At 31.4% G+C, this 17,668-nt stretch overlaps 1 long non-coding RNA gene across 1 annotated transcript; it reads right to left on the bottom strand.

Annotated features, from left to right (window-relative positions):
* Nucleotides 1-893: 893 nt before the first annotated feature.
* LOC134693817 (uncharacterized) lies at nucleotides 894-5,159 on the bottom strand. The gene is made up of 4 exons (XR_010102485.1): nucleotides 5,148-5,159; nucleotides 4,373-4,480; nucleotides 2,794-2,817; nucleotides 894-1,053 (listed from the first exon to the last, which is right to left on the bottom strand). It is a non-coding gene; the product is annotated as an uncharacterized LOC134693817 (long non-coding RNA).
* Between the last annotated feature and the right edge of the window lie 12,509 nt (nucleotides 5,160-17,668).

Genomic DNA, 17,668 nt, shown 5'->3' with positions numbered 1-17,668 from the left:
AACGCTATAAAACCAGGTTCAATCCATTCTGTGACTAGAGCTTTTGACCATCCACAAGAACTTCCTGTAATCCAGTTTGATTATACAAAGATTTTGAATTTTCCTCCAAGTTCAGTTTTTTTTCTCGAGATTTTACTGTTTGTTTAACCTGGCATTATGACTAGCTAAACCTCCCGTTAGTAATAAATAGAACTACTCACAGGAAGAAATTGTTAAGACACGTTGGAAAATGTTTTCCATAAAAAAATAAATCTTGTATGGTCTTCATCATATCCCACAACATACTTTCTGTAGAAGGCTTTATAAATATTTTGATATGAGCGTCACTAATGAGTCTTGTGTAGACGAAACGCGCGTCTGGCGTACTTAATTATAATCCTGGTACCTTTGATAACTATATACACCACTCGTTCGATGCCACTGCTGTTTGACGTTTCGTCTCCGAGGGTATCACCAGCCCAGTAGTCGACACTTCGGTGTTGACATGAATATTAATAATGTGGTCATTTTTTTTTTTATAAATTTCCTGTTTACAAAACATTGAATTTTTCGAAAAACTAAGGATTTTCTTATCCCAGGCATAGACTACCTCAGCCGTATTTGGCACAACTTTTTGGAATTTTGGATCCTCAATGCTCTTCAACTTTGTACTTATTATGCTTTCTAAATATTTTGATATGAGCGTCACTGATGAGTCTAGTGTAGACGAAACGCGCGTCTGTTGTACTAAATTATAATCCTGGTACCATTGATAACTATCATGTATCTAGAATGAAAGATGATATCCATCGTACAAAATGATAGTTGGTTAAACAAAGGCATGTTGTAAGTTTCCATCTTAAAAAAAATGACACATTTATTATTAACAAAAAATAAAACATTTCGAAGGCCTGATTAGTCAAGTTTATCCAATTGGAGGTCCGTTTGCAACATGAACTGGCGAACAGAGTTTGCAAGTCTTTGCACAGTTGATCCTAACAGTAGGTACATTACAGAGATTGCTGACAACAAACAGTTTACAATCTAGTCCCGTTTTATCTTCACAAGGAAGAGCTGAAATATAACATACATAGAATTGAACAATCGAATATCATATTCCTTGCAATCATTTACATAATTTTATAATAATATTGAATATCTAAAGAGGGTCTAAATACAGCACAAATAAATTAAGACAACAGTAGTATACACCTGTTCAAAACTCGTAAAGTTTTGGACAAAAAAACAAAATCGGGGTAACAAACTGAAACTGAGGGAAACGCATTAAATATCAGAGGAGAACAACGACACAACATTAAAATGTAACACACACAGAAAGGGACTAAGCATTAGACAAATCCGATGAGAATAACAAATATAACATCAAAACCAAATACATGAATTTGGGATAGAAAAGTACCGTGACACGTCTTATAGTATTTCACACTCAAATATAAGAGAAAACAAACGACACAACGTTAAAATGTAACACACACAGAAACTAACTATAATATAACAATGGCCATTTTTCTGACTTGATACAGGACATATTTCAAGAAAAAAAATGGTGGGTTGAACCTGGTTTTGTGGCCTCGCACTTTAATGGCAATGTTAAATTTAACATTAAAATGACAACATAATATTACAGGACTACAATACAAATAAATAGGAGAACGTATAAGACAAAGAAACACATGAATAATAGATAACAAAAGGCATCAGGTTTAAAATTCAATACGCCAAAAAACGCACCTCGTCCACACAAGACATACCAGTGACGCCCAGATATAAAAGTTCGAAAGTCAAAAAAAGTACAAAGTTGTACAGAACTGAGGATCAAAGTTGAAAAAAGGTTGTGCCAAATACGGCTAGGGTTTTCTGCTTGGAATAAGAACATCCTTATTATGTAGAACATAACATTTTTCAAAATATAAGAAAAAGTGAAAAAGTATACTGTGGATTCATTATTATTCGTTGGATACCAATTTTCGTTGATTTCGTTGGCACAGTTAAACCACGAAATTTAATGTTCAACGAATGATAAATTTTCGATAGGTTTGTATGCAGGCTTCATCTAAACCACGAAATTAAATATCCACGAATATGCAAGTTTTTCTTAATCCACGAAAATTGGTACCCACGAAAAAAAATGAATCCACAGTATAGTATCAAAACGCATTTGACTAGCTGGTCGAACAACGAATATTCTTTAAACTTCTACCATGGAAATTGTCCAAAAAAAAACGAATAGCCAGATCAAACAAAACGGTTTAAATTATTTATCTGATAACAAATACAAAATAATTAACTTGTGGAAAAGATGGTACTTCACAAACATGACAAAGATTTCTGTCTTCTCAGTTATATAAGAAATCGAAACGGTATTTGGAAGCTGATATACTATATTCTATTTTTATAAGCAAGCCAAAAAGGGTACAACATCACCAAAAATAAACAAATGTTATATAATTATTCCTGATAAATAATGTCCTTCATCATTAAGATGTCAAATGATTCAATTTTAAACCGTAACCGTAACCGTGTCTGGAAACAAGTGATGAAAGGGACTCATTAATACTTGTTTTCATTCATTTCCTCTACGTTAACTGTCCCTTCAACTTACTTATGCAATTAAATCTCTCTGATGATCAGAAGACATTGTTCATGAAGTTTAGTATTTTTGTTTATAGATTTTGTTACGATGTGGTTTTCACTCATAGGTGATGGCCTTTCTTTGACATGATGATTTTGTTCGTGGAAATTATATAAGAAATCGCAACTATATTTGGAAGGCAATTTAATATATCGACTTACTTGACTGGGTCGTTGAGGTTGTAACTGTAAGGTAAACGATTGTATTAATTTGTTCGTGGAGGTTGTACATGTAGGTTGCATTTAATTCAGTTAGCAATATCTGTAATTACTGAAAGGCGTTACTAAACGAATCTTTAGTTATTAAATACATGTTAAAGGGGAGCATCTAAGATCACCCCTAGTTTTTGTTTGGGTTCGTATTGCTTATTCTGTACTTTTCTATGTTGTGTCATGTGTTCTTTCTTTGACAATATGTTCCTGTGTTCTTATCGTCGTATTAAAAGAGCATTGAAGAAAAAAAATGGTATTTCAAACCAAATAACAAGACATTTCATTTCGAACCAGACATGATATATTACTGTGTACTTACTAGACTGGGTCGTCGAGGTGGTAACTGTAAGAGAAACGATTGTATTCCTGGAACAGGCTGACAGTCAGAAATTTTTCGGTTAGTGTAAAAAATTCAATGATCTCTAATTTTATTGAAATATATGCCTTTCCGAAACCGTTGTATAAAAAAAAAATCAACGTGTGGTTGCCGGTGATATCAGAAGATGATTGGCTGAGTTTCAGGGTCATAACCTTTCTCAGCTCACTGAATGAATCAAAATGTTCTAACAGGTGTTAATGAAATTGACAACTTCGTGGAAAGTGGAATTGATACACTCAGAACCATTGATACAAAATAATTGCATTATGTTTAAGAGATAACTGTATTGTATTTGAAGCTTTAAGGACGTTCATCGGTATTTTTAATGTCGCAAATTTAGTTTACCTGGCGACAATTAAAAAGTTACATCGGTACTGAGAAAAATCTTTGCATTGAATACATAATAAACATGATGTAAATATAGCGATGAGAGATTTGTCAAATGACATATGAAATACCAAAGCCATGTTATTCATACAATATAAATATATGTTACGGTTACATGACATCAGATTTTTAACCAAACAATACATAGATATAGGAAGATGGGGTGTGAGTGCCAATGGAACAACTTTCCATCCAAATAACAATTTATGAAAGTAAACCATTATAAACAATCATGCATGTTTATATAAAGTTTTGAAAGATTTATTTTGTTCTTTGGTGAAAAATTGTCATACAAATGTGTAGTGATACTCCTCACAAACGTGTAAACCTAATTCAAACCATACGAATCCCTTTATGTTTTGTCAACTTCTAGGCTTTTTTTCAGATTGTTCTAAATGTTGAAAAGTAACACGACTTTTGCAGATTGGAGACGGCATGAGAGCAGTCACTCACAAACATTTAAATCCACTTCAATCTGTTGAGAAATCTTTCCTAAGCCATGGAACAAGTTGTCCAGTAATTGTCGTCTGCAGTAATTGTTTAGTTTATATATTATGTGTTTAAATGAGATCATTTGTTTATATCCTTTAAATAGTTTAAAATGTTGTCATCTCGGAGCCTTGTATTGTTAAATGCAAGCCATGGATATATTAGGAGTTTGATCTTTACCGGGACAGTAAGTAACAGTAAGGATAACGTACTATCAGTTCAGACATTAAAGCGGTTACATAACGAACAATCATATCAGTTGGTAATACAAACCAAATGTTTGGCAGTTTTTCCCTGTATATCTTGATGTACATTGACATGTATAACCGTTTGTTGTGCTCACGCACCACCCAGAATGCAGACACGGGTCAGGTTTACAATCTAAAAAGGATGACAGAAAAGAAGTCGTTTAAACTGTATCTCAATGAGATGTTTATAGAAATTAAGATATCGAATATAATTTCAGCGTAAATAACTTACTATTGCATGGTGTTTTCTTATGTCGATGGGAACACAAAGCCTCATTAAAAAAACCATGATTGAACCAAATTGTCTCTGTGTATGTCGTTGCTGGTATCACTCTCAAATTTGTGTTTTGATATATGACAACTCGGCATGTTTGAACCAAAGTTACTCTTTATATGTATGTCATTCCTGGTATCAATCTCAAATTTGTGTTTTAATATATGACAACTCGGAAGTAAACTCCGAAAATCATAATGTAAATTGAGAACAAGTAATATATTCAAATATTTGACTTATAATACCTTACTCTGTCAAGTATTTGTGCTCCAGTAGAAAGAAATATTCCCAATTTCAAAGTATTCATATATAAGATGCAAATCAGATGTACAGTATTTGATTTTAAATAAGATTAAATAAGTTCCTAACACGTGGAATAATATTTTAGATAACATGACAAAACCGTTAAAATCGAATGATTTGTAATTCGCGGTTAACGAAAAGAATCGAATTGTAATATGCAAAAATTGCGTCAATTGCTATAGATATTTTTCGTAACATAAAAAGTTAACACTGTCCAACTTACGGTCAGCTTCATCTGCAATTAAGTAAAAGTTTTGATATGAAATGCTAGGTAGGCAGTGGACCTTAATGATGATCAGAAATGTGTATTATATGTTCGAGGGCAACATGGTTGAACCCAATCAACAGGTACCTACTTTCGTAAAATTGAAAAAAAAACCCAATTAGTTGTTATCTCATTTGCCAATTAATCTCATTGACGAGCTTACCATACCTTCTTATTTTGTATCTAGCTAATTCTGATCTTCAACATTTTTATTAGATAGTTATAAGTTAGTTATTTCTGTCTTACATTAGACAGACTGAGACATTTCGAATGATATCAGGCCAATTATCACATGTAATTAACCTTAAAGTTCCTTATTTGTTTTTTTTAAATTGTTTGACAATGTTGGTTTTAGTCATTGTTGATGGCCGAGTTATGACGTGCTGTGGTTTAAATTCTTTTCTCGTTTTTATCATCAATATTTTCCACTTGATGAATATTTTATGTATAATTTTCGGAAGTAAAACAATGTTTTATAAGTAGAGGTTATCCAATCTGAAAAAAATCTTAAAGCTAAACAAAACTATATGCCATGCGTTTGATGACACTGTGAAGTATACGTACTTTGACAATAAGTTCCTGTGAAGCCTGCAGCACAAACGCATGTAAAACCGGAAGTAGATGTCTGACATGAACCTCCATTTTGACAAGGTTTAGACGCACAATCTAGATGAATATTTATACATATCAAATCGTTTTTTTTTTTTTTTTCTATTTATTGTCTATATAACTATGAAATTTGTATGCATACTTTTTTTTAAAAAAATTTATCAGATTTTATTGAAATCTGTTCATTTGTTAGTTTAAAGAAAACATCAAGTACAGGTACCTTATCCCGGCATAGTTACCATTAGTAAATAAAAAAATTATACAGCTGTTAGTTTTGTTAGTATTTAACATACATTTTTAGTTTCAAAGATCACTTGTAAATTTATAACCGAGTAAATACATTAAACATGCAAGTTGAAGTCAAAATTGTAACAAAATATACAAAATGGCACCACACATATTTATCAAGGTGGCTCGGGACTATTCTACTGCGCATAATTTCACGCATGAATTACAAAAGTATTTGTCGTAAATTCGATATATTTTTTTTAAAATATTTTGATTGATTAGAAATGTTAAATCATTGTAGTTATGTGACTAATAGAATATTTTCGTTATTATCCGTATTTGTTCACCCATTTTCACCATTTCCCCACCAATATTTGTGTTTTAAGGATGTCCTCTGCTTAGTTTCAAAATAAATAACTTTTCATAAAACTATTATGTATTAATCATGTTAATAGGGAATAAATTGAGGAATCAAAACAGCAAAAAAAATATAGGGGTCCATGTGTTTTCGAGATATTAGCCATTGGCATTTTTGCCGGAAAATGTTCTCTCTTGATTTTTCATAGCTCTATCATTGACCAGATAAAGTTCTCAAATACTATTAAAAAAATAAATAATATTTCATAAGACTTTTACAAATGACTTATCATTATACATTATAAAGATTTATAAAAAGAAAAATGGGGGTTCATTGGGAATTTCTTTTAAGGCATTCAAATGGATAAAACCAGAGGATTCCGAAAATCTGAAAAAAAATCTAAAACATGACAGGAGACATCCTTAAGGCAAAATATTTTTTCCCTTATCGGTGACCTATGTTTTTAATTGGCTCATTTTTTGAAGCTATATATTTTAGCTTTTCATATTACAGTTTTGGACCAATTGTCATAGAACGTTTTTTTGATATTCCGATAAAATTATGTCAACACCTCTATTTTCCCTCTCATTTTATTGAAAAATGGTCCCTTTTACATACTGTTTAAAAGTAAAATTTTGAGCTTAAATTGTCCGTGACCCCCTATTTTTCTTCGACTAATTTGATTAATTTTCAAGAATAAAATAACACAAAACTCGGCACTTCTGGTAGAAACTTCGAATAGGCCCGAGCCACCTTAAAGAATTATAAAAGTATATGACAAACAAATGTTTTAACAAAGCAATTCTTAAAATTTCTTCTAATTAAGTAAACTCATCATAGATACCTGGACTAAATCTTGTATATACGCCAGTCGCGCGTTTCGTCTTCAAAAGGCTCAACAGTGACGCTCGAATCCGTAAAAGTTAAAAAGGCCAAATAAAGTACGAAGTTGAAGAGCATTGAGGACCCAAATTCCTAAAAGTTTTGCCAAATAACGCTAAGGTAAGTGTATACTTACAATCAATAGCTGAAATTGTTATAGAGAAAAAGTAAAACAAACAGACAATTCTGGTTATTATCTATTGATTAAGGGTATATAATTTTATTAAAAGAGAATTAAAATGGGTCTTGATCTATTATAAGTTTGATATATTTTGCACGATATGTAAATTACAATGCACAAAAACATTCAAAAACAGATTAAATAACAACATGAACAAAAAGCTATAGAAATTGAAAACAATAGTTAAAAAAGTGTATAAAACATAAAAATAAAAGAGTTTAGATCTTTAACGATACAGAACAAATTTTCATACTTATCATACATTTGTAAACTTAATTTATATTTGTAAACACGCTGTAAATCATTTTCTGCGATGTGTTTCAATGTTTCAATGAATATGTGTTTTTTTTTCACAGATGAGAGACGGGTTTTGGGCAGTCACTCACAACTTACAGTAATTTATAAAAAAAAACATATATAAAATGTTAAAGGAATGTGGATTTTTTGTTTCAGACAGTAAACATTACCAATAGAGACAACAAAGAGGTTACATATAGAACACTTATATAAACTGTTTTTTCTTACCAAATATTTGACAGTTTTTCCCTTTATATCTAGATGTACATTGACATGTATAATTGTTTGTTGTGCTCACGCACCACCCAGAATGCAGACAAGGGTCAGGTTTACAATCTAAAAATGATGCCAGTGATTTCATTTAAATCACATCTTAATGATGTATATACATATTTCAATTAATTAATATTGCATGGTGATTTTTCTATTCTAATTTCGTTTGTATGATTATTCGATAAGAACAAAATATCGTTTTTAACGTTTGTTTGAACAACAGTTACTCTTCGAATGGTGTTTTTCATATCAATTTCAAATTTACGATAATTCAGTGAAACCTTACAAACTCATCGTGTAAAGTGTTCGTGTGTACCCATATCACTTTATAACATGTAATATATATGTAGGACCCTAAAGTGCGGTGGTATTGTAAAGTGCGATTGGTACGCTGAAGTGAGATGGTCTACGCTAAAGAACGATGGTGTCTCACGCTAAAGTGTGATGGTTGTTTGTTTGCGAAAGTACAATGGTAAAGCAAGCTAAAGTGCGATGGTTGTTTGTTTGCGAAAGTACGAAGGTAAAACAAGCTAAAGTGCGATGGTTGTTTGTTTGCGAAAGTACAATGGTAAAGCAAGCTAAAGTGCGATGGAACAATAGTGTTAAGTTTAAAGGCTACTACATTAAAATACATAGATGTTAAAACAAGACGATTTGCAAAAGCTAGTATGCTAAGCATCACGCAGGCTTAATTGTATCTAAATTTAAGGTTTGACCAAGTAATAAAGGTAAATAATGTAGGTGTCACAAAATACTATATTTCCAGTAAATAAGGGCGTATTGGATAATTGGTTTAGCTTGCCGTTCACACAGTCTATCAATATGAACACTTCCCTTACTGTTGTCATTTTAAATTGCAAATCCAACATTCGATCATTGTCTGAATAAGTATAAACATTTATTTGTACAAGCTTTAATTTTAGTGCGAGAAACGACGATGTTCTCCAAGCTTTACATTTTTTCGTATCGGGTACAAATACATTTTATAATTTTGTACAATGCTCAAACTGATGTTTTAGTCCACAATTCATAATTTACGCTTGAAAAAATAGACCTTTATTTAACCAATGTTACTTTTCAATAAAAGCGACAATACTTTAACGGGGACCACAAAGTAAAATGCATCACAAACAATGCTTTTAATGTATTCGTTCGCTTCCAATAAAAGCAAGATAAATGTACTGGATATTTATGCAAATACTGTTTTGATTCTAAATAGCAAAATGGTCGACTACAGGATAAAAGAACTTTTTCCAGCATAAAAAAACACATTTGCTTCAGACGACAAATCTCGGTTAGGTTTTAATTAATTAAGTCATAAAAATTTGGTTTATTTAAATCTATATTTGTAATCCATCTTCAGGAGCGTTCATTTTTAGTTTGTACAAACGAATGTTAATTAACGTCATAATCCAACTTCGTTTCTTATGTCTATACTTCCGCAGACCACCTGACTTAAGCGTATGAAGGCAATGCGTATACAATAGCACTTTAGTGTGACTATTGTACTCTAGCGTCCCCATCGCACTTTAGAGTCCTACGTATATAACAAAAAATAATTTGGATATGTTGTTGTTGTTATTGGTTTTGGTAGGCGACTTACTTATGCAGTAATTGCGCCTTAAATTCATATAACATAAATATTATGTATAAATACTTTTAGTCCTTAATTAATTTTCTAGTATTACGTTTTGGCGAGTTATTATATCAAACTTTGGCGAACATGGTTGCCTGAATTACTAAGAAATATATATATGTTGTGAGACAAAAAAAACCAACAATGATAGTCCTTAATGAAATGCATTATTGATTGATAGGTATCATAAAATTGTTTAGAAATGTTGTCTGTTTGTTTACCTTTGTGCCGTCTGTGATATACTTATACATAAAAAAGGTATATTAAGAAACCTGTAACAAGACATGTGATAGTTAAATGCTACCAATGTAAGGACGTTTCCCTCGATTGATGTAGCAAATAAAGAATCCTTAAGAAATTCTCGCTACATTAAAGACCCGTTGGTGACCTCCTGATGTTGTTTTTTCTATGGTCGGGTTGTTGTCTCTTTGACACATTCCCCATTTCCATTCTCAATTTTATTGGTTATAGTTTTTCCTTTTCCATAACGGCAAGTTGCGTCAATTTATGCCAAATAAATTTCCAAAGACATACTGGTATTTAGTGATTCCTCATTCCCTGACGAGAAAAAACACTTCTGTCATTGAACGTGGAATCACCCCTACATACACCATTAATCGCCTATTAAGATATATAGATAAATATATATATTATAAATGGAACAAAAATAGAAAAATATGAAAAAAATTAATACCAGAATACTATTAAACAATGGCATTGTTTGATTTTGTTGTAATTACGAAGAATGTAATTTGGATATCATATGACTTATTGCCGTCTTTTAAGACTGTATGTTGCTTTTTCATGTAGTTTTTGATGCTCTATAAAAAACTAATACTTTTCATATTCATGTATTCATATACAAGATACAAATCAAAATTTGATTTTGAATAAAAATATTATATAGACATGGAAGATGTGGTGTGAGTGCCAATAAGACAACTCTCTATCCAAATAATAATTTAAAAAAGTAAACCATTATAGTGTTCACATTCCTCAACACATTGAAACCGATACTTTTCGGTATATGACAACACCGTATATATAGAACGTGTTCGTCTTTCGAGATAACGTAAATTGATATATTTGACGTGTGGTTTACAGAAGAGTCTTTCTTTTAAACCGCATATTGTTATCCATGTGTCCTTTTTATTCTATTTTGTCACCTTAATGATGTGTTAAAATCTGTTTAAATTATGAGAATCAAGTCATATCATGCAAATCTAGCATCTTATCTCACCTCCTATACATTTCTAGGAATATGATTTGTTAAATAAAGGCAACAGTAGTATACCGCTGTTCAAAACTCATAAATCCATGGACAAAAAACATAATCGGGGTAACAAACTAAAACCGAGGGAAACGCATTAAATATAAGATAAGAACAACGACACAACACCGAAACGCAACACACACAGAAGCGTCCTCATGGAAACCGTGTATATTTAATATTAGGTTAGTTGGGAGGCGGGGTTTATTTCATACACGGTTAGTAGTGGAGTTACGTCCCTTTATATTTCATATAAGGTAATAAGGAGGCGGGGCTTATTTCATACACGGTTATTAGTGGTGTTACATCCCTTTAGAAAAACAGAACAGTACTGAGAAAAAAAATCTTAAAGATTTCAACAGACGAGGAAAGTGCTTATAAAGTGAAATAAATTCATAAAACACATTTAAATCTAATAAGTTGTCATGGTTGGCATCTGTTTTTGTAGGATCAAAGGAAGTAGTTTCTTAATCATGTTATGGAAGACTTGTTCACTTTGATAGGTCACTAGTCTAAATTTTACACGTTAAGATAGTCGGTAAGATAAATTCGTTACATAGTGTGCTAGTGACGTAACACGGTATATAATGGGTCAGTTAATTCCATATGGAGATTCGATTTTACTGACCCCATATATATCGTATAAGGTCATTAGCACAATATGTAACTAATAATGTGCTATCGATCTTTGGCCCAATATGTAAAGTTATATAACACTTACGGTCAATTTCATCTGAAATTTAGTGGAATATAAAATATGAGATATAATGTTAACACTTTGTCTATATGATATGCAGTCCACCTATAAGATTTACATTACGCAAGACTGATGTAAAAACATATTCAACTAACATATATATATTATATAATTTTGACAAATAAAGTTTGAGCAATACCGTCGCTTTAAATCAATAACATCAATGGGATTAATATGTACATCAGTAGTATTTGTTTGAGGTTCAACACATTTAAACACATCAAACATATATTCGACAATTTGTTTTAAACAAATATTTGAATTATTTTGATCATTGATAATTCTATCTGATACAGTTCTTGGATGGTGTAAACTTCCCACTAACACCATACACCATACACCATACACCATACACCATACACCATTACACCATACACCGTGTACCATTGCACCATACACGTTACACCTTTGCACCATACACCTTACACATTACACCATGAACCATTCCCCATTTTATCTACACGATCCGAACTTACCCATAATGCAATTAAATTTCAAATTTTAAGATTATTATTATTGGTTATGTCTATGTTTACAATTCGAAAAAATAAAATAAAAAGAACTTCGTTTTCAACCAATGACATGTCGTACACCATCATTCACACCATTTCCGATCGCACGTTACACAATCACACCATTCCTCAAACACCATTACACCATTCCCCTTACACCATACACCATACACCATACATCATACACCTTACACCACTACACCATTACACCATATGCCATACACCATTACACCATACACGTTTTTTTGGGAACTTATTTTCATTAGAACATCAGACGAATACATATCATTTATATCTTTTAAATGACATCAGAAAAAACTTGCCATGAAGTTGAGTATTTTTGTCTACAACTTTAACAATGTTGGTTTTACTTATCATTTAAGACCGTCCTATGACATAATGAATTTGTTCATGTAAGTTGTAGGTGGCATCAAGTTCAGTAAGAAATATCTGACAATTACTTAAAAGGCAGCACTAACCGAATCTTTAATTTTATTATACATGTTAAAGAAAGATCAAATTGTGTATTGTGTACAAACTATACATACTCTGACAAGAAGATCCTGTGTAACCTGCTGCACAAGTGCATGTGTAACCGGAAGTAGATGTCTGACATGAACCTCCATTTTGACAAGGTTTGGGTGCACAATCTAGAAGAACACTTGTAAATATTAAATCGTTTTATTTTAATCTTTTATTTATTCTTTATATAATTATGAAACTCGTAAGCATATCTTTTAAGTTTCGAAGATGTGTATGAAATTTATAACCAAATTATCACATTATGCATGCAAGATGAAATGAAAATCATTGAATTGTACAAAGTGGCACTACAACTATATATTTTAGACTTATAAAAGTATATGAAAAATAAATGTATCAACAAACGAAACTCTTTAAATCAGCTTACCCTTCCGGAGCACCTGAGATCACCCCTAGTTTTTGGTGGGGTTCGTGTGGTTTATTCTTTAGTTTTCTATGTTGTGTCATGTGTACTATTGTTTTTCTGTTTGTCTTTTTCATTTTCAGCCATGGCGTTGTCAGTTTGTTTTAGATTTACGAGTTTGACTTTCCCTTTGGTACATTTCGTCCCTCTTTAAACTTTCTTAATAAGTTTATACTTACAATCAATGGCTGAAATTGTTAGAGAGAAAAAGTAAAAAAAACCCCAGGAAATTCTGGTTTATTATATTGAATGAAGCTTGTTTTTGTTATTCAAAGGTTGACATGTTTATCAAATATCCATACGATAAGCATATTGAATAAAGAAAGATTCGGTGCTGATAAGAATATTTACGACTAGGCGCATTTCCATTTGTAGAATTTGATCCCCTCCATTGATAAACAAAAAGTGTACTTGTTCTCATTGGGAAAGGAGAACATATTTTTTCAGCTCTCCCCTTGGCGTCAATTCCCTTATATTTCCTTTGCAGGTAAATATCATGTTCATGTTTTATTTCGTATGATTTGTATTTGTTTTGCTCGTCATCAAAATTTCCGTTTTTTTGCCTTTACCATGTTTACGTATGGTTCGTTTGTATCTCTCCGTCATAAAGAAGTGACAGTATTTGATATAGATAAAAATTCTAAAACAAAGCAATTTTACATCATTGCATAAAAACTGATTGTGCGTTGCTCTTTTGTTTGTTTTGTTTGGTATTACACATAAGGAAACAGTCATGACAGTAGTATGTAAGTGTTCAAATGTCATTAACCGGTTAAGAGAATTCAAATCCGAATAACAAACTCAACACGAAGAAACATCACATAATAGATGAAAACAAAGAAATAAGAAGAACACTTAAGTGCAAGAAAAACTTACACAATGTACACATTTTCCCTGCGTAACCAGGATCACAAGTGCAGGTGTATGATATTGGTGAGTTTGTACATTTACCGAACACACATGGGTTGCTTTTACAGTCTGAAATAATCGACATACCACGAACGGTTGAATATGAGTACACAACTTAACAAGGAAAATAGTTGCATAGCATATCAGTTTTCTCTTTCGATAAACGTGTTTGAAAAACTGGTTATCCAGTAATATGATGTTTTGTTATAAATGTAATGATTATTGTTGTGCAGTCAAAGGGATGTTAAAAAGTTACACTTACGTATTTACTTTTAATTGTACTGACACAAAAAATTTAAAAACGATTATTTGATTTATGTCAGTGCGTTCGTGTGCATGGTAAACCATCAACACTATATCTTCAAAGATAATCACTAGTGTCCATATACTTAGTACGTTTTGTTATCGGGTTTTTATCAGCACATTAAACCATTAAAAAGGTTTATGTACGTCTTCTTCTCTTTTTGGTAGCTGTCTGGCATATCTATATACTGAATCATTAGACGTTTCCCGATTAAGATTAAGATACAAGAAAAGAAAGGTTTTGAAAATTGCAGAAACATAGAAAAAAACTAAAGATACAAACGAATAATTGGACAATCACATGAATAAAAATACCAATCTGAATTTTCATTCCAAAATTGTGGATTTATTTTAAAAAATAGAAACTATATCATCACATATTTTTAGTTGTTAAAAAAGAGAAGTATTTAAATTCAAAATAATTGTACTTACAGTTCGGAGCTGCAAAGAAACACTTTGATTGATCAATTTAAAATGTATAATGACTGTAGATATTTTATAAAAAGGTTAATAAAAAATTAAGGTTAGAAAATAAACATTTATTCAAGAATTGCAAGCGTTTGAAAATCACTTAATAAAATTTCGTACGGATATTTGACACCAGACGGTACATGCATATTGAAACTAATCACAACAAATTTCTGGTGTATGCAAGATAGCATTAAATGTACATATTTAAATGTAAAATGAACAAATTAATTTTGTGTGAGATAAAGATATTTGATTAAAGAGACTATTATGTCGCACTAAAAAAACACATTGTGTAGTGGATTGATGTGAGTTTTGTTATTTGCTAGCTATCTTGGCGATTTTTTGTGTGTGTGCTTCACTGTATAAATACCTTATATTGTTAGACGTTGCAGATTTTATAGCAATTTATAGCAATAAAGAAGAATGTTACATATTTTTAGTATATAGATTTATAAGTCATGTAGATATGTCTTATTGTATATATCGTGTACATTATTACTTGTACAAACCCTGGTGTTCAAACTCTGTCAGACAAAGCTAACCTATGACAAATATTGTGTTTTAATTTTTTGGTCTGTATTTGTGACGTAGCTCACGACGTGTTTATTTATAATGTAATGTAATCATAAAACTGTTATTTTACTTTGATCAGATAGTTTTCTTTACTAATACTTTTATGCTAAACTTACGTTGCGAACACGTGCGACCTGTGTAACCAGTGTTGCATACACATGAAAATTGTGTTGGTTCATTCACACATCTACCATGTACGCATGGATTTGTTGTACAACCTATAAAACAAATTGATTAAAACATGTAAAAAGCGTGAAGTTATCAGTGCATACCTTTGTAAAATTGTGGTCCTAATGAAATGATTATAGATGCATTTTCAGAAGAAACAAAAATTAACCTTATTCATGTTATTAAGAATATAATATTTTATTTTCGTTGTAAGTTAGATTGACTAAAAATCGACACAATCATTGACAAAAACTATACTATTTGTCTTATACCATTTTAAATAGTTTAATGAATGTAACAGATTTTGAGCTGTAGTATACTATTCTACTCTTACAATGCCTGTATATGGCTTACATATCACCACGTTGAAATGATATTCCAGGGATGTAGTTAATAAGTGGTTGATTCTTACAAGAAAGCTTTAAAATTCAAAATAGCGAGGTTGATAGTAGTATTCGAAATTTTACAGATATTTTACGGACGCGATCAAAAAATTGTTGACAGACAAATGGCACCTGGTACGTTCTAATCTTCGAAAACACTCCTTTCCACAAGTAAATCTAATCACCAAAATTGCACTAAAATTAGCAACACGATGAGTTCCACACCTTAACGCTCCGGGTTAAAAAATATAAATGCCTAACCCATGGTTAAATTAAATAAAATATACGGCTGCCATAAATTATTTCTATAAATAATCTATGAAACACGTGGTGACACTTGTTCATAACGATGCACATAAAAACATTGTAAAAAAAAACTTAAACTTACGGTCCAGTACTGAAAGAAAAGATTTAAATTCATGTAAATCGTATATCACAATGATCAAAGTAGTGTGAGCTATAGTCGTTTATTTCTGTGTTATTCGGTCTCTTTTGGAGATGTGTCTCATTGGCAATTATTCAACGTCTTCTTTTTTTAATATTTATACGTCATACCTAAACAATTATGTATATATTAATGCTAAATTGATTGTACGTATGGTTTTTAAAGAGTGTATTTAATTATAACATGACAAAACACATCAAAGATATTGGGACTATGGTTCTGTAGGCAAATTTGCCAAATTTCAATTTTAATGTACATGTGTTGAAATGCTCATTTTCTAACGTTAATGATATTTCTTAAGATAAAAACCAATGATCAATTTGGATCAAACGCGTACAGCATTTATTAGGACATAAAATAGTATAATTAGGATATTACATAAATAATATCGGTTTCTTTTATTAACAAAATATAGATATAACGTATTGCACTTTAAGGACGTTTTGTAATTTGTATCTGAATAACACCATTGCCGTCGTATGCATACGTTATAATAACACCGGTTTTCATGCTGTCTTCATTGCAGAATGACACACAACAAAGTAAACTAAAGTGAGTCTGTCAAATGAGTAAGTTGAGAAAACTTTAAGCTTTGCCCCATGCAGTGTATACAGGGTTGAGTTTAATATCGTAGTAGCTACGTACTGCTACGTAGATTTTGACTATTGAACGTGAAGCTATAGACTAGTTGCTACATAGATATTGATAGCTACAGAGCTGCTACGATATTGAACTCAACCCTGTTTATGGATAACAGAGGTGTGATGTATGTATTAATGAGACGACAACCGAAGGATACAAATAACAAAATGAGAAGTATCTCTTTTCACAAAAAATGTTAAGTGTAAAATTCATCGTAAGTCTAAAATATTCCTTAACAATTCAACTAAATATTCCATCGTAGGATTAATTTTACACTTAAGATTTCTTGTGAAAAGAGGTAATGTATATCACCCTTAAGTTTAATACAATAGACACGTGACTTTACAATTTATCATGTCCATAGCACACTAATGCGAAACACAATTTTTGTAATCGAAAGAGGCTATCAGTTATCTACCATTGATATCGATTTAAAAGAATATTTCGAGATGAACAATAACAAAAACAAAAAAAAACCGACAGCATTCATGACTTTGACCAGAAAATAATCATACGGCTTCTTTTGAAGTCCATATTTGGTTTATTTAAAGAAATCTGTTTCAATCGTATATAATATTTACTTACCGGTATCGCAGTTGTTTCCAATATAACCAGGATCACATGCACACATATAAC

This window comes from Mytilus trossulus, chromosome 12 (genome assembly GCF_036588685.1).
Source record: "Mytilus trossulus isolate FHL-02 chromosome 12, PNRI_Mtr1.1.1.hap1, whole genome shotgun sequence".
In the NCBI taxonomy this organism is placed as follows: Eukaryota; Metazoa; Mollusca; class Bivalvia; order Mytilida; family Mytilidae; genus Mytilus; species Mytilus trossulus.
This window is presented reverse-complemented; position numbering and strand designations above follow the sequence as displayed.